Here is a 24,718-nt window from a genome sequence, read left to right on the forward strand (position 1 = left end):
TGCGGAGGGCTGCCTTAATCAACATCCACGTCTTCGGCGCCCGGGGAACAGTGAAGCCTACTTGTCTCTCAATATTTTCCCTTGCTGAACAGTATTTTGTCCGTCCAATCCCAGTGTTATTATTATCACTTGTTAATACGTACAGTACCAGTCAAAAGTTTGGACACACCTACTCATTCAAGGGTTTTTCTTTCTTTTTATGATTTTCTACATTGTAGAATAATAGTGAAGACATCAAAACTATAAAATAACACATATGGAATCATGTAGTAACAAAAAAGTGTTGAACAAATGAAAATATATTTTTCATTTTAGATTCTTCAAAGTAGCCACCCTTTGCCTTGATGACAGCTTTGCACACTCTTGGCATTCTCTCAACCAGCTTCATGAAGAATGCTTTTCCAACAGTCTTGAAAGAGATCCCACATATGCTGAGCACTTATTGGCTGCTTTTACTTCACGCTGCGATTCAACTCATCCCAAACCATCTCAAGTGTTTGAGGTCGGGTGATTGTGGAGGTCAGGTCATCTGATGCAGTACTCCATCACTCTCCTTATTGGTCAAATAGCACTTACACAGCCTGGAGGAGTGATTTGGGTCATTGTCCTGTTGAAAAACAAATCATAGTGCCACTAAGCAAAAACCAGATGGAATGGCTTATCGCTGCAGAATGCTGTGGTAGCCATGCTGGTTAAGTGTGCCTTGAATTCTAAATAAATCACCAACAGTGTCACCAGCAAAGCACCCCCACACCATCACACCTCCTCTTCCATGCTTCGCGGTGGAACCACACATGTGGAGATCATCTGTTCACCTACTCTGCATCTCACAAAGACACAGCAGTTGGGAAGAAAAATCTCAAATTTGGACACATCAGACCAAAGGACAGATTTTCACCGTTCTAATGTCCATTGCTCGTGTTTCATGCCCCATCAAGTCTCTTTTTATTGTTGGTGTCCTTTAGTAGTGTTTCCTTTGCAGCAATTCGACCATGAAGGCTTGATTCACACAGTCTCTTCTGAACAGTTGATGTTGAGATGTGTTACTTGAACTCTGTGAAGCATTTTTTGGGCTGCAATCTGAGGGGCAGTTAACTCTAACGAATTTATCTTCTGCAGCAGAGGTAACTGGGTCTTCCTTTCCTGTGGCGGTCCTTATGAGAGCCAGTTTCATCATTGCGCTTGATGTTTTTTGCGACTGTACTTGAAGAAACTTTCATAGTTCTTGAAATTTTCTGCAATGACTGACCTTCATGTCTTAAAGTAATGATGGACTCTCATTTTTCTTTGCTTATTTGAGCTGTTTTTGCCATAAAATACACTTGCTATTTTACCAAAAAGGGCTATCTTCTGTATAGCACCACTACCTTGTCACAACACAACTGATTGGCTCAAACGCATTAAGAAGGAAAGAAATTCCACAAATTAACTTTTAACAAGGCACACCTGTTAATTGAAATGCATTCCAGGTAACTACCTCATGAAGCTGGTTGAGAGAATGCCAAGAGTGTGCAAAGCTGTCATCAAGGCAAAGGGTGGTTACTTTTAAGAATTTCAAATATAAAATATATTTTGATTTGTTTAACACTTTTTTGGTTACTACATGATTCCACATGTGTTATTTCATAGTTTCGATGTCTTCACTGTTATTCTACAATGTAGAAAATAGTAAAAAAACTTGAATGAGTAGGTGTGTCCAAACTTTTGACTGGTACTAGTACTGTATATTCAGTATGTTGTTTGTGTATGATTATAGGAATTATATGATAGAACATAACAAACATAAACACTTGTTTAAAACCCACAAGCTAATCTACAGAGATCTCCCCTACCCCCATGTTACATCCTCGTAAAGTTCATTCTACTCCCTTTCATGCCTTTTGATGGAACCGCATCTACCTCATACCTTGTCTACTGTTCAGCGTTTACGTTTTGACATCATATGAGCTGTTTCATTTCCTATGGTCAGAGCTGGCCTCACTGATGAGAAGGCTGGATTCCACGGAATCAGCACTCTGCTTCTCTCTTTGCTGAGTCAAATGAGGACTTTAGCATGCAGCTGCCTTTCCGTCTGTCTTCTAACAGGAAGTGCTAGTGTAGCTGCTACTCTAGTTCTATGCTAATGCTACGCAAATGCTACGCTAGTTCGACACTAGCTCATATGGGTCACTGGGCGTATGCTAAACTTCATCTGAGACATTTTCATAATGGCCTCAAGATACCCCGGCAACTGATGATGTATGCCTTGATTAATCCGTTGGAAATCTTGTATGTGTTCACGCTTAGATACAGAGTGTGTAATGTGAAGATTTTTGTGTTTTGATGGAATTCTCACACATCAGTGCAACATTTCTATCTACAAACCTTTCCATTTAGACTGTAATTGTATATCCATAGAAACACCATGCATGGCCTGTTTTTTAAGGCCATAACTACTCAGCTTGACACTTGTTCACTTTGAACGGGTGCTCACTTGTTCCAGAAGCACTTGGAGAACCATCCTTTCATTTCGTGTTCCATCAGCAGCTGAATCAGATTTCGGAGGACCGGGGAGACTGAGGCCGGGCAGACAGATTGTTTATCAGTCAGGATCACGGTGGACACCAACAGGTTGCTGATGCTGCTGGTTCGGTCTGTCGTGGCAGGGCCACCAGTTATCAAATCTGCCCTGTCTCCGTTGATATATTGGCAGTATTGCATTTGTCTCCCTTCCCCAACAAGCTGAATCGTGACCGCCTGTCAGGCCATCATAAAGAATGTATGACAGGTTCCCGGTGCTGTGAGGGATGTCTTCGGCGAGCCGGTGGTGGGCCCGTCTGGATGGAATGACGCAGGTGCCACAGCAGATGGCAGCTTGACTTACGGCCACCACTCTTTTCACGGCTACCTTGAAATCTGAGTTTGGATAGCAAGTGAGAAGTTGCTCGACTGGAAAAAAAATCTGGGAATGATTGGGAAAATTTGTTCATTATGTTCTCACAAACAAGAAAGGCCAGATGCCATGATTCCAAATAGATGTTGGCGCTTGTATGGATTTCTATAAATCCCTCCCAAATTCTCTCAACTTGTGTAAGCCTATAGTTTCAAGAACTTTGTTTAAACAATTATTTTTTTTAATCATCTCAGGGACATGGCAATTACAGCATCTGGATCCACCTACAATGCCTGTCAAAATAGCTTCTTCGTCACTTCTCAAAGTGGCAGTTACTGTGCACTACAAGATGTAAACATATAGCTACATAAATGGAATCAAAATAATCTACCGAACCCACAAGACAGGTAGTTCCATCCTAATCCTAATTTCTGATTGACAAGCAAGATGTCAACATTAAAAGTAAATTGACTAAATCTCTGGATTCGGACTGTATCCATACAAACCATTACAAAATGGTACCTTTCTGTTCAAAACGTGAACAAAATTCCCCAAAATTGTGTCATCTGATAGAACTTCAAACTGCAGGTTCCCCTCACATATAGTGATCCCTGGGTGGACAGACTGACAGAAGACCAGAATCAATTCGTTTACCAGCTCCATGATGCCAAAACTAATTAATAGAGGTACCACGGCACAATGGAACTAGTCAGTGCTGGGTGGGCCTGGTGTCAATGATGGCTACCACTTGGTTCTTTTCCCTCCATTGTTGGAGGCTTACAGACACATCCAGAGGGGTCCCTGAAGCCAAGACACTATTATTGGTCCAGGTCTTGGGACAATCACACTGCTTCTCTTCTCTTTCTTGCACTTCTTCAATTAATCTGAGATCCAAATCTTTTTATTTTATTCTGTACAGAAGACCTCATCTGAAAAAAACTTGAACAAAGGCCTCATAGACAGATTGATTCGCTGTGTTGAAGAGAAGAAAGACGGGTTACGTCATTTTTGAGTGAAAGGACAGAAACGTTTGAAATGGTGAAATGTCTCTGTTTGTTGGGTTGTGACAGAATGGTAGCAGTATATTCGAGGCTAGGTTGTGCAAGATACATAATTACCGAGAGGTTATTTCTGTAAAGTTTGAGGTCATTATCATTACAGTAGGATAAGACAGAGATAGAAACCTAAAAACAAAGAAGTGACTGTCAATTGATATTGACATTATTCTAACACTTTGACCAATCAGCAAGCAGTATTGTAGCTGTATATTTCTTGTGAATGTAATGAAGAATCTCCAACACTATACAAGAAAACTACACAGTATTTGAAAAGGGCACAACAACAAAATAACATGTAAATCTCTTTTATGGAAATCAAAATAAAACATGTCCTCCTTATCGCATTTCCACTCTACCCAGGTGGAATCTCCAAAATAACCTTGAAAAATAAATTGTTGCTTTTCTGAATTTCTGTACCTGACTGCATACGGACCACAGTAAGATTCATTCTGTGAATTTCTGTGTTTGGGCTAAGCGTGCAGGGAGTGCAAAGATGAATGTTTATTTGGGAGGAAGCAGCCAAGATAGTGTTACTCCATAACCTGTGCAGCATCCATCCATCCATCCACACACACACACACACACACACACACACACACACACACACACACACACACACACACACACACACACACACACACACACACACACACACAGTCAAAGTTGTTTTAAAGTCAAATGGATTGTAATAGGATTCCAAGATGCACTCTGCTCTTTACTCCAAGGAATAGGTACAGTGTAGAACAAAAAGAGATATGAATAATTTATTTGCCACTGTATGCATCGCGGTCATAGACTAACAAGTGTACGTTTCCAAATCAGTGTGTTAAAAAGTCTCTCAGCATGTTTATGAGAGCTGGCATTGATTCAAATAGGGCTCCTTCTGGGGTTATTAGCCTCACAGACAGTGCCAAGATTTTACCACAGACAAACACACACACATTGAAAACCTACAAGACAAGAGCACAGGCATGTATGTACTATATGTGTGTGACTGTCACTTGTGCAACACAAATACTGTTAGCCCACTGATCTAAAGCCTAACGCAAGTCTTTGAAGGGATAGTTTGGGATTTTGGTAATGAAGCCTTTTATCTACCTCCCCAGAGCCAGATGAACTCGTAGATACCATTTTTATGTCTCCGAGTTCAATTTGAAGTAAGTTGCTAACCAGGATTAGTGCAATTGCTAACTAGTGTTAGCGCAATGACTGGAGGTCTATGGGAACAGCGCTAACGCTATTTTAAAATTACATTTTTTTAATTTTAAGGGGTAGATCAGCTTTAATATCGCAGATAGATTGTAGCTTATATCAATGTAATAGTCTGCATCATTTCCAATCCTCCATATATTTTTTTGTAAATAGGGAAAGGGGGATACCTAGTCACTTATACAACTGAATTCCTTCAACTGAAATGTGTCTTCCGCATTTAAGGAGGCATGATGGTGCTTTAGAAGCTTCTGATAGGCTAATTGACATCATTTGAGTCAATTGGAGGTGTACCTGTGGATGTATTTCAAGGCCTACCTTCAAACTCAGTGCCTCTTTGCTTGACATCATGGGAAAATTAAAAGAAATCAGTCAAGAACGCAGAAAAAAAATTGTAGACCTCCACAAGTCTGGTTCATCCTTGGGAGCAATTTCCAAATGCCTGAAGGTACCACGTTCATCTGTACAAACAATAGCACGCAAGTATAAACACCATGGGATCATGCAGCCGTCATACCGCTCAGGAAGGAGACGCGTTCTGTCTCCTAGAGATGAACGTACTTTGATGCGAAAAGTGCAAATCAATCCCAGAACAACAGCAAAGAACCCTGTGAAGATGCTGGAGGAAACAGGTACAGAAGTATCTATATCCACAGTAAAATGAGTCCTATATCGACATAACCTGAAAGGCCGCTCAGCAAGGAAGAAGCCACTGCTCCAAAACCGCCATAAAAAAGCCAGACCACGGTTTGCAAGTGCACATTGGGACAAAGATCGTACTTTTTTGAGTACGATCTTTGACCCACTGGGATTCTGACCTACTGGGAATGTTATGAAAGAATTAAAAGCTGAAATTAATCATTCTCTCTACTATTACTCTGACATTTCACATTCTTAAAATAAAGTGGTGATCCTAACTGACCTAAAACATGGAATTTTTACTAGGATTAAATGTCAGGAATTGTGAAAAACTGAGTTTAAATGTATTTGGCTGAGGTGTATGTAAACCTCCGACTTCAACTGTACCTAAAATAAGTACAAATCCCACAGAGAACTTCTGAGGGTGAGCATAAATTCACACTGACCATGAGTCAATAAATGAAGTATGAACCCAGAACATATCATCATTTTGAGGACAATGGAACCTATGATTCAACAATAATTTTTTCCCAAATTCAACTTCATAAGAGATCAGACCAGGACTTCTAAATCAAACTCCCATTAGAATGTAACCTTAATTAAACTAGGCAAGTCAGTTAAAAACAAATTCAAATTTTCAATAACTGCCAAGCACTAACCGAGACAACGCTGGGCCAATTGTGCGCCCCATACAGGACTCCCAATCACCGCCGATTGTGATACAGTCTGAAATCGAACCAGGGTCTGTAGTGATGCCTCTAGCACTGAGATGCAGTGCCTTAGACCGCTGCGCCACTCTGGAGCCCATTGACAATTCTTCTAAACAAGGGACATGATGCACTGAACTAAGACATTTTCCTGACACCTCAATACTATACAACAGTAAACAACTGTCTTGGCCATTGTGAGTTTTGGATGTTGAGTAATGAAAAATGCAGTTATTTTGCAAGAACCACTTTTCATTCGATTCAACAAAACGATTTGCGGTTTGCATAAAATGTTACAACACATCAGCTTCTTGGGCGCGGCGCCCATATTGAGCCCTACTTTTCGGTGAAGAGGAACTGTAATGGGGAGTTCATCTCTTTCTCTTTTGGGGCTGTTCTATAAAAAGGGGCAGGCAGCCGAAGTCCCTTTGGTACCTATTACAGCAGGCTAGTAGACATTAATCACAGACGAGTAAGCATTTCAGCACTGCCTCCACCTAGGGTTTCCAATACCCATTCATTAACAGTTTCCACCTCAATCTCTTTTCTTAGTGTCTGCCCCTTCATCACTCTCACCTGGACTCGAAGGAGTTGGTCCTTTGCTGCTGACATACCTGTTTTTACCACCTCTACTGTGTACAGTATATTAAAACATTTTCCACTGTATCTTTTATAGCTTGGGTAACATCTTGAGCAATGGCAGTGCTGACGTGTTTCATTGAGGTCCTGTTTTTATTGTTACTGTTTTTATTGCCATGTTGTTGTGTGCTGTATTGAAATACCAGAAGTAGTTATTTTTTTATCAGTGTTATGAATGATTCTCCATTTCCGCATTCTATGAAGGTGGCAGATGTCAGTTGGGGAGAAGCAAAATCAGGCTGTGAGGACATTCTTTTAGATCTATGATTGTATCCATTTTTTACACTTTTTTCCTCACATGAAAGGAGCATGCAGTTTTAACTTTCGTTACAATGACATTGGTGGATGTTTCCATCAAGGGAGTAGGTATGTTTTAGTACCCCCAATTAAAACCCACACACATAAAGCAAAATCAAATAGCTTGAAGCTGTGATCACAAATTGCCACCTCGAGTTCCAAACCATCAACAACACAGTAAAACCAACATTGAAAAAGTCTTACCGTTTCAGTAATTAGCACACTCAATAATACAGTACTTAGATGAAAATAAGACTGTGACCGTGACGTATCGTTTCATCCCAGTTGTAGATAAATGTTGTTGTCCACACAGTATTCACTGCTTCCAACTTCTTATTTCCTTCTGTCTGTGAGATATAAACAGCCATACATCATGTAGTGTCCAGTGGGGAAATTATCACAGTTATTAATGATTTCAAAGACCACCGGGGGGCTTTCTATTAGAATTATTGAGTTTTTGCTGTGTCTCATACATTTTCACATTAAAAGTGCAGGAATCTGTGTGGTCAGTATAGTTCAATACAGGCTACAGTATACAGTAATACACATGGAAATGTAAGCTGAAACAACACATGCAGCAGTGACATTAACAAACAGCATCATTGGAAATAATAACTCATCTTTAGATTGCTTTTCATTCTGGAATGGCAATGTACAATTTTCAGAAAGGGCTTCTCAAAGTAGCCCATTGTCGATGGTTCAGTAGCATTGCATGAATATTCAGTGCGTCTCACCTTGGGTGATAGATTAAGATATTAATGTTTTGTAATAATTTTTTTTAAAAACAACATTTTATTCGATTTAATTTCTTTCCGAACCATCATTGTGAGTTGATCAGGAAATATCACATTCTCTCACGCTTTGTTATTACCAAATCAATCTGATTTTCATCTCTACTGAAGAACTCAGTAGGTGAATGAATAATTGTCAAGTCATGTGACAATCAACATAGAGAGAGATGGCATCCTGGCCCTGATCCTTTCAACCACCAACTTAGTCACATTAATTAGTGCACACAAAAAAAGCATTTCTTAATGGACAAATTCAGGTGGGTCCCTCTTCGTTTCGATCCTAGTGAATTTGACCAAGGTAAAGAGTGTCAACATCGTTAGCTGACTGATGAACTGTATCATGCCCTCCACTTGCCAATCTCCGCGGGACGGGAAGGAACAAACTCCCATCATAATGTCATTTGGGTAAGATGACAGTGAACTACCTTCCCTCCCTCCCTCCCAATCTTCTGAAGAAGATGAAGCGGACTGCTGATCTGCAGATTCTCTGGGAGATCCCTTTTCTTCCTCTTAGTTTGTGTCAGACAGGACATTAAACCTGAGAGTTAGATTTCCCCTGGTGGCAACCTAAACAAAATTATTGCTAATCATTTGTCGTCCTGGTGCCTCGGAACGCTTCGAGTGGAAGTCCATATTGATTAAGAAGAGGGAGAGGGAAAGCAGTCCTCGCTCCTAACTGATGCAAATGAGCAACCGGGCCCAGTGCTTGAAGGACGGAAGGGAGGGCCAATACCGGGTCAACCAGGGCAGTGGGTGTAGTCTTAGTCAGTTAAGGATGCTCTGATGATGTTACATAGTGATTGGGCAAGTTCATTCAAGCCTCCTCCATTACAGTTAGAGGAGGATTGATTAGTTATTTTTGATTTGTCCACATCAGGGATGGTGTATGTGGGGGCAGCTTGTAGAAGTGTTTGTTGTTGCCTTTTTTGCTGTACTTGTTTTTTTGTCTCGTTTTCTTTTTTTCTTTTAACTGAATTTAGGACATCTTGACTTGCCACCTACCTTTTCTTTCAACTTTCTTACGATACAACCGCTAGTTAATAACCTAATAGAAAATTACCATTTTGCTTGATTCCATGCTCTTTTGCATAATACTCCTTTATGAAAACAAACCCCTAAATTGATTTCAAATATATCTGTGGGCCATTTGGGTTTCACTGGTTTGGAGTTTGTCACAGCTGACGCATGATTAAGAAATTTGGCTTCATTGAGAATAAGAAAATGGTACAGTCATTACTCATCCTTGGGATACAATTAGATGTACGTAATAGGCCAAAGTCTCTATGATACAGCGGGTGCATGAGTAATGCTCAGTCTTGGCTGCTTGTTGGTCTCAGAACAGAAGCTAATTCATATTTGGAAATTGGGCTACATGAAGATGTCAAAGTGCCGCCGGAGTTGTTGCATAATGGTTAACGATGGGCAGGAACTGCCGCCAGCCATTTTGGAACACAGAACCAAGCATAATGTTTTGGATTAGTGCTGGTTTTCAACATGGCTGGCAAACCCGTGTTTTATTCATCTGGTCTCGATACATCTTTCTAAAGCAATTTGCAGGAACTTTGTTGGACACTTTGATGTATATAGTTTATTGATTGTAGACATGAGGTAGTACACATAACACTTCAATAGAAACAAACTAGCAACCCATTATCATAAGAACATCTACTACAGAGGGTTAATGTGTGGTTACATCTAAGCAGAGACTTGGGCAAAACAAAATCCACAATAATGATGCATGCCTTCCTTCTGTTTGCCTGTGACTCGCCAAGTCAGCTGGTGGTGTCAGAAGGCCCACCCACTCGTGCAAACTCAATGCCCCATCTAACTGGAGCCTAGCGTTTTAGACCAATGAGACAAGTTAATTAGAAAGTGATATTGAGCTGTATGGTCTCATTTCAATAAGATCATATGTGCATAGTACGTAGGAGTTGTGGCAAAGTCTAAATATAGGAAACTGTTTGTGCTGTGAAATCATTGCCATCCATTTGAGCACTGAGATGACAAAAAAAAGACCATGATTTTTGTGATTTCCAAAACAATTTTTACCATAGGATGGTCCTTTGTTTGGAAAGATTGTTTACATATATTTTACATTTTTATCTAAAATCATAATTGAGAAATAATTGATCAAAGGTGGCATATTTATGACACTTTGGTCTTACCCATCTGTAGATGAAACAAAGCAAACATTTGTGTCATATTAAACTTTACTACTTGGTCTGTAACATGAGTAGTATTTAGATTTTTTTTTAATTTAAGTTTTATGAATGTTGAAAATATAAAATATTGACCATATGTCAACAATCGTTTGTTTGCATAGAAATATATGCAACGATTGCCTGCTACGGTGCGTTTCCATTGAACTTTCTTGTGTCGATAAAAACAGCTGGACGTCTGACAAAAACAAAAAAGAATACGTGGTTGGAGTGTTTCCATTACCCATTTAGGCAATTTCCACAATAATAAATTTTCAACAGCCTGTAAGCCCTCCCACCTATAGGTTTCATGTCTCAGGTATCCTGCGAAGGCTTGCATGGATAGAATGCAATAATTGCCATATTCTAATCAACTCAAGTCGTCACGGTCTGTGCCATGGTGCTATGGTCAAACTTGAACAAATAATTGGATGTTGAAACCTGCATCCAGCCAACCAGAAAAGCAGGGCAAAACAATTCAGACATTCTTGAAAGTCAGGACAATCCTTGTCCTGCAAAGAAACATTATTTTATAGTTTTAAAAAACAGATTTTGCAAGCAGTAGGCATTTAGAATTAAATGTGGAGTGGAGCTTCATAGTCAAATCAAATTGTATTTGTCCGATGCGCCGAATGCAACGGGTGTAGACATAACCGTGAAATGCTTGCTTGTAAGCCCTTCCTAACAACGCAGAGTAAAACAAATGTAAGTAACACAAGAGTAATAAAATACACAAAAACTAAGCTTCACAGGGAGTACCAGTACCAGATCAATGTGCAGGGGCACGAGATATTTGAGGTAGATATGTACATAAAGGCAGGAAAATGTGACTTGTTATGCTTACATGATGACATCACAGGCCGGTGTGGGGGCCTAAAGGAAAAAAAAAAAGACTCATAATGTATTCGAAAAACACGTTCCCATAATCATTTGTCGCAGTAAAGAAAATCCACCCCTGTGTCACGGGTGTCGTAAGGAGTGGACCAAAATGCAGCGGGTATATTGATAATCTTCTTTACTTTATTAAAGAGAAGACACTGAAACAAAACAAATGACGAAAACAGTCCAGTAAGGTGCACAGACTATACTAGGAACAACCACCCACAAAACACAAGTGAAACAAACCCCAACTAAATATGGCTTCCAATTAGAGGCAACGACAACCAGCTGCCTCTAATTGGAGGTCCTACCAAAACCCCAACATAGAAATAGAAAAACTAGATAAACACATAGAAATAGAAAATGTAGAACATAAACCAAAATATCCGAACCACACAAAACAAACACCCCCTGCCACGCCCTGACCAAACTACAATAACAAATAACCCCTTTTACTGGTCAGGATGTGACACCCTGTCGAACGGATAGAGATGTTGTCGATCTTTAGGAAATTTCTCCTATATCTACAATGATGTTGTTTGCGACTTGCTCTAATAAACCTGGGTCAATGGAAACCTGCTTAGTGACACACAAAACACCTTGTATTGATAAAAAAGGCTGTTCTGAGTGAATCTGCCTCAGTGATGTGGTTTGAGTATACTATTTGAACTGATTTTTGTGTGTGTGGAGTAGGTTTCAAAAACCACTCCATCCTTCAAAGGGAAATTGGAAAAGGGAGAAAGACTGGTTTGCACACTGCTTTTGGCTCAGTCAGTGGTTGGTCTATGTTACGGATACAAGTGTGTATCCTGTGTGTTTCTTTTCTCTCCTTCTCCCCATCACAGGTGACAATCATCAGTCCCCAATCAGAAGACACCTGTTCCTTCTCCCTCAACCAATCACAGTCCCTTTCCCTTGGTTTAAAAACCCAGTCAGTTGTTTTCTCCCAGAGCTCATTTTTATCTCGCGAGCTCATTCTCACTCTGTGATCAATCTTTGTGCTCATTCGCTCTTGTGTCCAATCTCTATCTCCCCGTGTCTCTCTCTCTCTGTATTGATCTCTTTTGTTTTTGCAAACTACATGTCACATTTGTCCGGTAATCCTGTGAGTATTGTTTTGTTATTTGACTGTTTGTTTGTTTGGTGGGAAAAGGGGGTACCAAGACAAGTCGCCCATGGGCATACATTACCCGTAGGAATACTGTGTCTAAGTACCATAGTTAGAACTGGGCGGACCACCCACTGTATTTTTGGTTAGTTAGCTAGCTGTTGTTGAAATAGGCTAGTCTAGCTTAGGGGTGGTTTTGGATTATTGTTTCGTTGCTTGGGTCCAGCTCAGCCCCTTTTCCCACACCCCTTTACCGTGTGTTTAAAATAAACCTTTTGAGTTTGACGGTAGATTTCAGTTGTCTGTGGTTTTTGGTTCTCACTGTTACATGTCACGATTATAATTTGCATGATTTATGTTACGGGTCTCGTATCCATCCCCCCTAGACCGCTGGGCCAAAGAGGTTCGTAACATAAGTGGGGGCTCATCCGGGATCTGTCATTACTGACGCCCATACCGCTCATGCAGATTGTTATTGTGTGGTTAGTCAGTGTTGAGCGTCATAAGCATTAGTGTTTGCTATTTGTTGGCTTTTGTGTTTGGTAGTAGTTCAAGATGGCTACTTTTGAGTTGAAATCCTTTTTGGATAACCCTTTGTGGGAGGTGTTTAATAAATGTCGTAAAATTGATTTAATGACCTTGGCAGAACATTATTCATTGTCTATTTCTCACAATTTAGTTAAGGCGGAGGTTAAGAAACTAGTGTTAAATGTATTGTTGAAAGAGCAGGTGCTTGTGTTACCGCTGCCTGAGCCTACTACCCCTGTAGGGGATGTTGCTGCTCCTGTAAGCCCGTCGGTGTCTGAGACCGAAGGCGAGGCTAAAGCTCCAGCTACATTGCCCCGTTTTGATCCACTCTCCCCACTGTCAACTGGTGATGCCAGAAGGGATGTCCGTTCTATACAGTTTCAACTGGAGGCAGAAGAGAGAGCCCAAATTAGGCGAGAAAATCTCCAGTTAGAAATGTGTAAACTTGAGGCAGAAAAAGAAAGAGAACAGCGGCAGTTGGAAATCTGTAAAATAGAGGCTGAAAAAGAAAGAGAACAGCGGCAGATGGATTTCAAAATGCGCCAAATGGAACTGGAAGCAGAGACAGCGAGGCTAGCCTTCGTTCCTACTGTGCCTGTTAGTGAGTCGTCCTCACCAGCTGTAGCTTCCAACACGTTTGACATTAGTAGGCAGATTGCCTTAGTACCTTTGTTTAGAGAGTCAGAGGTTGACTCCTATTTTTGTGTGTTTGAACGTATAGCTGTAGCCTTGAAATGGCCTGAAGAAGTATGGTGTTTATTGCTACAATGTAAATTAACTGGTAAAGCCCAAGAGGTTTTATCAGCGCTACCTCTGGAAGATAGTTTGAACTATGAAGTGGTCAAAGCTACCGTTCTTCGCGCTTATGAGCTTGTGCCTGAGGCATACCGACAGAGATTTAGGTCTCATAGAAAGTCTTCTAATAAGACTTATGTGGAGTTTGCTAGAGACAAGGGAAATCTGTTTGATAAATGGCATGCTGCTAGTAAGGTAACTGATTTCAACTCTCTCCGGGAGTTAATTTTGTTGGAAGAGTTTAAAAATTGTTTACCCGAACGCATTGTAGTATACCTAAATGAACAGAAAGTATCCTCCCTGTCAGAAGCGTCTGTGTTGGCAGACGAGTTTGTGTTGACGCACAAGAGTGTGTTTTCGGCTCATACTGAGAGTAGAGCTACTGAGTTGCCTACTTTTAGTCCTGGTCGGCCCGCAGTATATCAAGCACGCCAGAAAAATGAGCGTCCCTGTTTCTATTGTCATAAAGTGGGACATATGATTAATGATTGCTTCCTACTAAAACGCAAACAAGGGATGCCTATTCGTGCAAAGCCGCCGACAGGTGTTGGGCTAATTCGTACTGTTGTGAGGTCTGAAACGAAACCAGTGCCTCAGGGTAAATGTAGTTTGAAAGTCTCAGTACCCGACCGCAGTTACGAACCGTTCATTTTCGAGGGGTTTGTGTCCATAGCGAATGACGAAGCATCTCAGCGTCCTGTTAAAATCCTTAGAGATACTGGTGCGGCACAGTCATTTATATTGTCTGATGTGTTGCCCTTATCCGACAATACATACTGTGGTTCCAGTGTGTTAGTTCAGGGTATTGAAATGGGTTTTGTCCCAGTGCCATTGCACTTTGTGAATGTACACTCTGAGTTGATCAGTGGAATATTCAGAGTGGGGTACGTCCTATGTTGCCAGTAAAAGGTGTGACCTTTATAATGGGTAACGATATTGCTGGAGGAAAGGTAGTACCCGTATTGGAAGTGTTGGATAAAAGTGACCACTCTCTCTCCAATGAGTTGGCACAGAGTTATCCCCATGTGTTCCCCGCTTGTGCTGTCACTCGTGCTCAGGCAAGACAAGTGGGTGACGTGATAGATTTGTCGAACACTGTTCTGTTCAAAGAAGATGATCAAGAGGATGGGTTGTGTACTACCTCTGCGAAGCTGATCACCTCTGACAAACAGACAAGGGAAGAATCGAAGTATGTTGAACTTATTGCTGAGGCAATACAGTTACCAGTCACTCGTGAGCAGCTGATTGCTAACCAGAAGGTTGACCACAAGCTTGCTAAATGTTTTTCTAGTGTTGTCTCATTGGAAGAGGTAAAGAAGAAGAATGTGGCTTACTTTCTTGATGGTAATCTCCTCATGCGTAAATGGACATCCCATGGTGGCGCGGAGGGAGATTGGAATGCTGTTTACCAAATAGTGATTCCTACAGCCTTTCGACACAATGTGTTATCCCTTGCTCATGATCACCAGTGGTCTGGACACTTAGGGATCACGAAGACTTATGATCGGATCCTTCGACATTTCTTTTGGCCAGGTTTAAAACAAGATGTGGCTCAGTTCTGTCGGACATGTCACACATGTCAGGTTACAGGAAAACCAAATCAGGTTATTCCTCCTGCTCCTCTTTGTCCTATACCTGTCATAGGTGAACCATTTGAACATGTGGTGGTTGATTGTGTTGGACCGTTACCGAAGACAAAATCGGGTAACCAGTTTCTGTTAACGATAATGTGTATGGCAACAAGATACCCCGAAGCCATTCCTCTGAGAAGGATTACAGCTCCAGTGGTGAGTAAAGCCTTAATTAAGTTCTTCACGACATTCGGGTTACCTAAGGTGGTACAAACTGATCAAGGTACAAATTTCCTGTCAAAGCTCTTCAAGCAGGTGTTAAAATCCTTGTCAGTTGCGCACCGTGTATCAAGCGCATATCACCCAGAGTCTCAGGGTGCGCTTGAACGATGGCATCAGACACTGAAGTCTATGCTACGTAAATATTGTTTGGAATCTGAGAAAGATTGGGATGAGGGAGTTCCTCTAGTTTTGTTTGCTGCTCGTGAAACTGTACAGGAGTCCCTAGGGTTCAGCCCAGCTGAACTAGTGTTTGGTCACACAGTGAGAGGACCAATGAAAGTCCTTAAAGAACAGTTTTTGTCCCAAGAGTTGTGTACGGAAGAAGAGAATGTGTTGGACTACGTTAGTCGCTTTCGTGAGCGCCTACACCAAGCCTGTGCTCTCGCTAAGGAAGCTCTGTCGTCCTCACAAACAAGTATGAAAAGACACTATGATAAACAGGCTGTTTCTCGTCCACTACAGCCAGGTGACCAAGTGCTGGTGTTATTGCCTGTTCCAGGATCTTCACTGTCAGCTCGTTTCTCTGGTCCTTATTTGATTGAAAAGAAGTTAAGTGAAACTGATTATGTGCTTCAAACTCCTGATAGAAAACGGCAATCTCGTGTGTGCCACATTAACATGTTGAAAGCATACCAAACCCGACCCATCACCCAGGTAGATGGTTCAACCACAGCGGAAGTTACTGCTATTTCTGCTGCTTCTACGGCTATGATAGTGGACTGTCATATTGATGATGTTGATGGAGATGGATTGGAGTTGCGCAATACTCAGCAGCAGTGTGTTAGATTGCCCAACTCAGAAATGCTGATGTCTCTCCAGTCAGGTCTGGTTCACTTAACGGAAGGACAGGCCGACGATATTGTGAGGCTACTCCACAGTTTTCCATGTCTCTTTAATGACGTTCCTACTCGCACAAATGTGTTGGAACATGACATTAATGTTGGAAATGCTGCCCCTATCAAGCAACACCCATATCGTGTCAATGCTTCTAAGAGGAAGATAATGAGGGATGAAGTGAAATATTTGTTGGAAAATGACCTGGCCACGCCAAGTTCAAGCCCTTGGAGTTCTCCTTGCATTCTGGTTCCTAAACCTGATGGTACGTCCAGGTTATGTACGGATTATCGAAAGGTAAATTCTGTCACATTGCCAGATTCTTTCCCGTTACCCAGACTGGACGACTGTATTGACACTGTTGGTGCTGCTACTTATGTAACTAAGTTGGACCTCTTAAAAGGTTACTGGCAGGTTCCGTTAACCTCACGTGCTTCTGAGATTTCTGCCTTTGTTACCCCAGACAACTTCCTACAATACTCTGTCATGGCTTTTGGGATGCGAAATGCACCAGCCACTTTTCAACGACTGGTTAACACCGTATTAGCTGGCGTTCCTAATTGTAGTGCATATCTAGATGATCTAGTGATTTATTCATCTGAGTGGACAGATCATGTTAACTCTCTAAGGGTAGTATGTGAACGTTTGGCCGCTGCTTCTTTAACCCTGAACTTGGCAAAGTGCGAGTTTGGGAAGGCCACTGTTACCTATCTCGGCAAAGAGGTAGGCCATGGACAGGTGCGCCCTGTTGATGCTAAGGTCTTGGCTATCACTGCATTCCCTGCGCCTACCACCAGACGAGAGCTACGCCGCTTTTTGGGGATGGTTGGCTACTACCGTAGCTTCTGTAAAAACTTCTCTGCGGTAGTTGCTCCATTGACCGATTTGCTCAGTCCGGCAAGATCGTTTGTGTGGTCCCCGGACTGTAAGGTAGCTTTTGAAACTGCTAAAGCACTATTATGTAATACCCCTGTACTTGCAGCTCCGTATTTTGAAAAACCATTTAAACTTGAGGTAGATGCTAGTGCCAGAGGTGCTGGTGCTGTTCTACTTCAGCAGGACAAGAGTGGACTGGATCATCCGGTGTGTTATTTCTCCAGAAAATTTAACAAATGTCAGACAAACTATGCCACCATCGAGCAAGAAGCTCTAGCGTTGTTGTTAGCTCTGCAATATTTTGAGGTGTACATAGGGTCTAGTGCCCTACCTGTGACTGTATATACGGACCATAACCCCTTAGTGTTTCTCCACCGTATGTACAACCAGAACCAGCGCCTTATGCGTTGGGCTCTTATTGTACAAAATTATAATTTGGAGATTTGCCACAAAAAGGGTTCTGAAAATATGTTAGCAGATGCTTTGTCTCGTGTGTAATAATTTTTGTATGTTTCGGAAGATTGACTTTGATTTTGTGAGTATTCATTGTAGATACTTTTGTATAAACTGTGTACATACTTTTAGTCGCAATCCCCCTGGGGGTTGCTCTTTTAAGGGTGGGAGTGTTACGGATACAAGTGTGTATCCTGTGTGTTTCTTTTCTCTCCTTCTCCCCATCACAGGTGACAATCATCAGTCCCCAATCAGAAGACACCTGTTCCTTCTCCCTCAACCAATCACAGTCCCTTTCCCTTGGTTTAAAAACCCAGTCAGTTGTTTTCTCCCAGAGCTCATTTTTATCTCGCGAGCTCATTCTCACTCTGTGATCAATCTTTGTGCTCATTCGCTCTTGTGTCCAATCTCTATCTCCCCGTGTCTCTCTCTCTCTGTATTGATCTCTTTTGTTTTTGCAAACTACATGTCACATTTGTCCGGTAATCCTGTGAGTATTGTTTTGTTATTTGACTGTTTGTTTGTTTGGTGGGAAAAGGGGGTACCAAGACAAGTCGCCCATGGGCATACATTACCCGTAGGAATACTGTGTCTAAGTACCATAGTTAGAACTGGGCGGACCACCCACTGTATTTTTGGTTAGTTAGCTAGCTGTTGTTGAAATAGGCTAGTCTAGCTTAGGGGTGGTTTTGGATTATTGTTTCGTTGCTTGGGTCCAGCTCAGCCCCTTTTCCCACACCCCTTTACCGTGTGTTTAAAATAAACCTTTTGAGTTTGACGGTAGATTTCAGTTGTCTGTGGTTTTTGGTTCTCACTGTTACATGTCACGATTATAATTTGCATGATTTATGTTACGGGTCTCGTATCCATCCCCCCTAGACCGCTGGGCCAAAGAGGTTCGTAACAGTCTACAACTCTTAAGCAAATGTACGAAATGAGAAGTAATCTTTCAAGTGTGAATGTGTAAAGTGTATGCAGCAGCAGCACTCAGCGGGGTGGCAGATTAATTTCTCAAATGACTTTGCTGTTATTTATTTAATTCGGCAGACTCGAGTAGCAAAGTGTGAGCGCTAATTAAGAGTTCTGAAGCCGTACATTCAAACTCACCTGTTCTTACTACAGTAAAAGAGACTCATACAAAATGGAGTCCATTCTGATCAAAACAGATTTGATATGACAGTTAGTGTTGACTTAACTCTCTATTGGACAGATATAGTGCATTAATAATATCAAGCTTCACACACAATAGTAAAGCAAATACAATTTATGCACTGCCTGTCATGTTACAACTGCTGTCATACAACAGTTCCAGCTAGACTTGCTAGGAATTATTATCACGTTGTCTCATATTGACAGGTGCAAGCTATAGGAATAAAACATTGCCTTTAATTGAAAGGAAAACGCTAGATAATGCTAATGTTGACATTTACCATAAATAGTGATAACTGAAAAATGAGCAAATAGTTCCTTGGTCCTTTAGCTTCTGGCTTATAGTAGGTCAACCACTATTTTCTATCAGGTCAGTGGATTATTTATAGCTCCGAACCAGGGGCAGACTGGCCATCTGGCATTTCAGGCAAATGCCAGATGGGCTAATCGATTTTTAGTCCAGTGAGCCTGTCTAACTTAATAATAATATTTATCTGGCTTGTAATGGGAGCTTTAAGGAAAACATTTGCTGGTGTGGGGTCCTCAAGGGGAAAAAAATGTGTGTGTTAGAAATGCCATGGACGATTTCTGGTCCCAGTCCGTCCCTGCTCCGAATGCCCAATATTCCAATTCTAATGTTATTAACCTAAGAAATTAGGCTTCCTGTTGCGATTGATCAGCAAGACTAACCTCTACCTAATTCCTCACAATCACATTAGCTGCACTATAATGTGCCAGCTCCGATGTCCCAGCATGCCATGCACCAGTGTATCCATGCCGAAAACATGTAGGAGCTGCCTATATCTGTACAGCTAGCACTGCAAAATACATTTTCCTCCTGTAAAGATAAGGAGTGCATAATACGCTTGTTGTGTCACTTCAGAAAATTACACGGCTGGCCTATTTCTCTCCTGCAATGTCCGCTTCTTTGTGGGTAGTTCTCTGGATAGGGCTCAGTATCTTTCAGTCTAAAATGCATCACACTGTGGTAGTGTGCTATCATTTTCCACCCCCCTACCACTTATCTGGACATTTTGTCTAATGTAGATTAAGGAATTACATTTCGCCCTTGTGACGCCCAGCGGTTGATACTGTGCGTTGAAGATGCAGGGAGGGCTATTCGCTCCATCACAGACTAGATACTTGAGCTTTTCTCTTTGGTAGTGTAACCCCAAGATGTTGTGTGGTCCTGGTGCTGCTTTTCAGCTTGTCAAGATATTGCATCGTACTGTGAATCATAATAGTATTATTATAGATATAGCACTATGTGTTCTACTTATATCCAGCCGTCTTCAGTCCCGAAGATAATATAGGTGTGTGGGCATAAGTGTAGTTTAGTATGTAAGGAAATGCAAAGCTGTATATGTTGTGCTATTAGACCTCCTGTATAGGAACATTAGTTAATTAAATACCTCTGAGAAAAGTGTGCCAAATCTGACATCCCCCAACTTATTAATTGTGGTCATACAACTGCCACATAGGCAGTGTTTACACAGCCACCCTAAGAACCCAAATCGGATTTTCTTTCTATATCCAATATTTTTTCTGACTGTCCACACCCATATCAGATTTGCCCATTAACACTGATGTAGTCTCTGAAGTAGCACACAGATGCAATGCTCATTTCCTGTCTCTGTTCCTTTACGTCTTTGGATGGTTGTCATGGTTACAGCAGGTCATGATGTTGCATATGGAAGATCTGGTTTGGATCAGGATGCAGATCCACATAGGCTGTGTTTACACAGGTAGCCAGTTCTGATAATTGTGCACTAATTGGTCTTTTGACCAATCAGATCAGATGTTTTGCCAATCATTTGGAAAAATATCAGAATTGTACTGCCTGTGTAAACTTAGCCATACAGAGGTGGTATAAATCGGAAGTCAAAAGATCAGATTCCATGTTGTGTTTTGCTGTTTACACATTAGGGAGAAGATCAGATAGGTATCATATGCAAATAATTGGCAAAAAATTGGAATTGGGCTGCCTGTGTAAACGCTGCCACAGACCCACAGACGAAAGGTACAGTACACTATACCCTGTCATGCATTGTAGAGAATGCATAGTACACACAATAAAGACCCCTTATTCAAAGGAAATCACCACATCCTCTGAAATATCCCATGAGCTTTTGTCACTATGGCTCTAATCACTTGATATGATTCCGTAGCAAAAACGTTATGATTATTTTCTTATTCCTGACAGAGGATTTCAACATAATTTTGACCAGTTGAATATTTTGGCATCCTCTGATGTCAATTGCATAGATCATGGCAGTCAAACAAAACAAAACATTTTCGAATGCTGAAACAAATACATTTGGACCACTTATTTGCACAACTTCCCGGCTTTCCCAGCTTTGACCAATCAGAACAACAATTTTTTATTTAATGAAAAGTAAAACAGAACCAAAGCCAATTGGACATTTGAGATGAGTCTATTATGGCAATGCCATGACAGTATCAAATTACACCCAGTTGCTGAAGACAACTAAAATACAAGTGGAGAATACCACAGGGAGACAATGTTGTGTATCACTGAGCTGTAACATCTGATTACAGTATCAAGGAACTCTAAACTGTATTGAATTTGTCAGCTCTTTGGAATGTTTCTACCTTTCCCACAAATCAACACATAATATTTACCCAGTAGCGATGCCTGGGTAAAATCACTGGGGAAGTATAGTCATATTACAACCAGTGGTGTAAAGTAACTAAGTAAAAATACCTTGTACTACTTAAGTCGTTTTTTGGGGTATCTTTACTTTACTTTACTCTTTTTGACAACTTAGTGTACTTTTTACCTGACACCCAATGTCCTCATCACATTTTGAATGCTTAGCAGGACAGGAAAATGATCTAATTCACAGACTCAAGAGAACATCCCTGGTCATCCCTACTGCCTCTGATCTGGTGGACTCACTAAACAGTGTGAGTGTTGGAGCATGCCCCTGGCTATCGGTAAATAAATAAAAAATTAAAAAAATGGTTCCGTCTGGTTTGCTTAATATAAGACATTTGAATTGATTTCTACTTTTACTTTTACTTTTGATACTTAAGTGTATTTTAGCAATTACATTTACTTTTGATACTTAAGTATGTTTAAAACCAAAAACTTTTAGACTTTTACTCAAGTAGGATTTTACTGGGTGACTTTTACTTGAGTCATTTTCTATTAAGGTATCTTTACTTTTACTCAAGTATGACAATTGGGTACTTTTTCCACCACTGATTACAACCTATATGTTAATTGGGTTGATGATAATTGGGTTTATTTAGTTATTTTATTTGCTCTATAACCAGTTAGTTCATATGCCTTGCCACTGTGATATACAGGCCTAAGGCCAAGACAAAGAAGACACAGTGGCAGAATAAATTCAACCACACAGAACCGGAGAGCAACATCTGTCCGGTGAAGTCCACAAAGCCTAACAGCATGGTCAAGCAAGGTAATGTTTCCGACATTTTCGGACTACCAAACAAGTATTGATTTAGAACCATGGAGAGTTAGGCTACCGCAAGTCGCAAAGAAAACAGACGCTGCCTCCAATATTCCAGCACTATTTAAACTTTAACTTTTCAACATAAAAACTCACCTATGCTTAGTCTAATACAGTGACAACTAAAAGATACAAAAAAAGATTTAGTCCAATCAACGTAAGCTAAATATGATGTGGATGTCCATTGTACTGATTTCTTTGTGTATGTGTGTGTGTTACGTGTGTGGGTGCGTGTGCATGCTTGCAAGTAGAAAAAACATGTTGACTCACACCACTTGTAGAGAAACGCCAATGCCATCCTCCTCTCTTTCATGTTGTCGTAATAGTAATAAAGGCTTTTCGTTTTTGTTGTTGTAGGTTACCTGGATAAAATGCTTGCTTGCTAGAATATTCCTTTTATGGGCAACGATGAGCCAGCTAGTTAAAACTGCATTATGTAACCTTTTGGGCGACCCAACCAAATTCACATAGAAATGTGCATTATAGATCTGTCATTCGCATTGAAAGCAAGTCTAAAATGTGGTAGATTGGTTCTGTGTGTGCTATTTCCTTGCTTCCCGTTCTTAAGTTTTGTTTTGCATATTTTACTGTCGGTTTTGTAACTATACCAGCTTCAAACAGCTGAAAATACAATCATTTTGGTTATGGAAAATATATTTCACAGCGGTTTAGATGGTACAATGATTCTCTACACTATACTTGCTTGTTTTATCACATAAACTGAAATTAGGCAAACTATTTAGGAAACCAGGAATGGTGGAGTGATTTCTGCATGGTGCATCTCTCAGTTTAGCTCAATGCTGATTGGCTATTATTTTATACTTAAAAAAAGGTAGGCCAAAGGCTCGCTGGCTTCCCTTGCATCCAATGCTACGGGCGGCAACAATATAATACTATCTTTGACCAGACAGCATCAGATAGATGGGCACTGTTTCGCTGACTCGGATTCTTTCTCCAGTGAGATACATTCAGCTTTTTGTGAATTGAAGAAAAATTATGAAACAGAGAGAGGAAAGATCAATTAATTAATGTTTTTCTCTTTTTTTCTTGGCAAATGTTTTGGGAAGCCTGGCTTCTGTTAGCATCCATGAATACACGCCATTGCTTACCTCTTTCAGCAAGAAAATACCTCCTCTCTATTGTGAACGAAAAAGGAAATCTATATAATAGAGAATTATATGTATTAATGAAACACAATCATGCTCAATTCGCTTAGCACCAGTGATGTGGATGTCGATTAAGGCAGCCCCCTGCACTTCTCTGATTCAGAGGGATTGGGTTAAATGCAGAAGATATATTTTGGTTGAATGCATTCAGTTGTGCAGTTGACTAGGTTTTCCCTTTCCCTACATGATGTATTGTGTTAACGCTTGGGGAATTTGCAGTTGTTGTATTTGAAATACTAGTATGTTCCCAATTTACTTTTCTTCCTTTTTTTTATTTAGTCCAACGCATACAATAAAAACAAATCTAAACAGAAAGAATTTGAGGTACTGGATAAGGCCATTTGCAAATGTTTTTCAAAGAGCAATCAAATTAAAAGCAAACTGTACAATTAAACAACACCAAAAACTGACTGACAGCAGCACAATGAAAGTCACTTATGCCTGCTAATGTGAGCAGGGTGACATCTCAATTTGCTGCTCTGCTCTGTCAGGTAATAGTGTTAGCATGGTTCCATTAATCAACATCAGCAGATGGGTATATTTATCATTGGTGATTAATATTCTACTTCACTGGGTTTCTAGCTTGGTTAACTAACACTGATCATTACAATATGTATGCCTTTTAATAAGGCCAATTACATTGGATGTGGCTCCTCTATAATATCCACTCAATCATTATGTCAATCTTCCTTTTTTATTAGTACAATAAATATGTTGATGTATTTGAAAACTAGATTAACTATAATGATTTAAAGTACCCTCTAATTGTGTTAATTAAAAGCATATAATTTCACAGAATCAGATGAAATTGATTGCTGTGCTCTACATCCCAATATATAATAAGGACTGGTGTACCACAAAGTTTAGTCCTTACCCCACAACTCTTTTCATGTTCTCAAAAGTCTTTATTGTTGCAAGGAAAGCTCATATTCTCCTCAAAGAGTAATACACCTAGATACTGTATGTTTTGTTACTTATACACAATTTTTGTACTACATTGTCATCATGATGACAACCTCTCAATTAATAATAACCACTTATGACAGATGAGTCCCTAAAATTCCTTACTGCTTCAGGCAATTTCAGGGGCTAGATATGTTTAGAATGTATTATTTAGAATTTCAGTGAGCTCACTAGCTTTGGGTGCTGACATGTAGAGTGTGGAATTAT

The sequence above is a fragment of the Salmo salar genome, chromosome ssa07, assembly GCF_905237065.1.
Source record: "Salmo salar chromosome ssa07, Ssal_v3.1, whole genome shotgun sequence".
Lineage (NCBI taxonomy): Eukaryota > Metazoa > Chordata > Actinopteri > Salmoniformes > Salmonidae > Salmo > Salmo salar.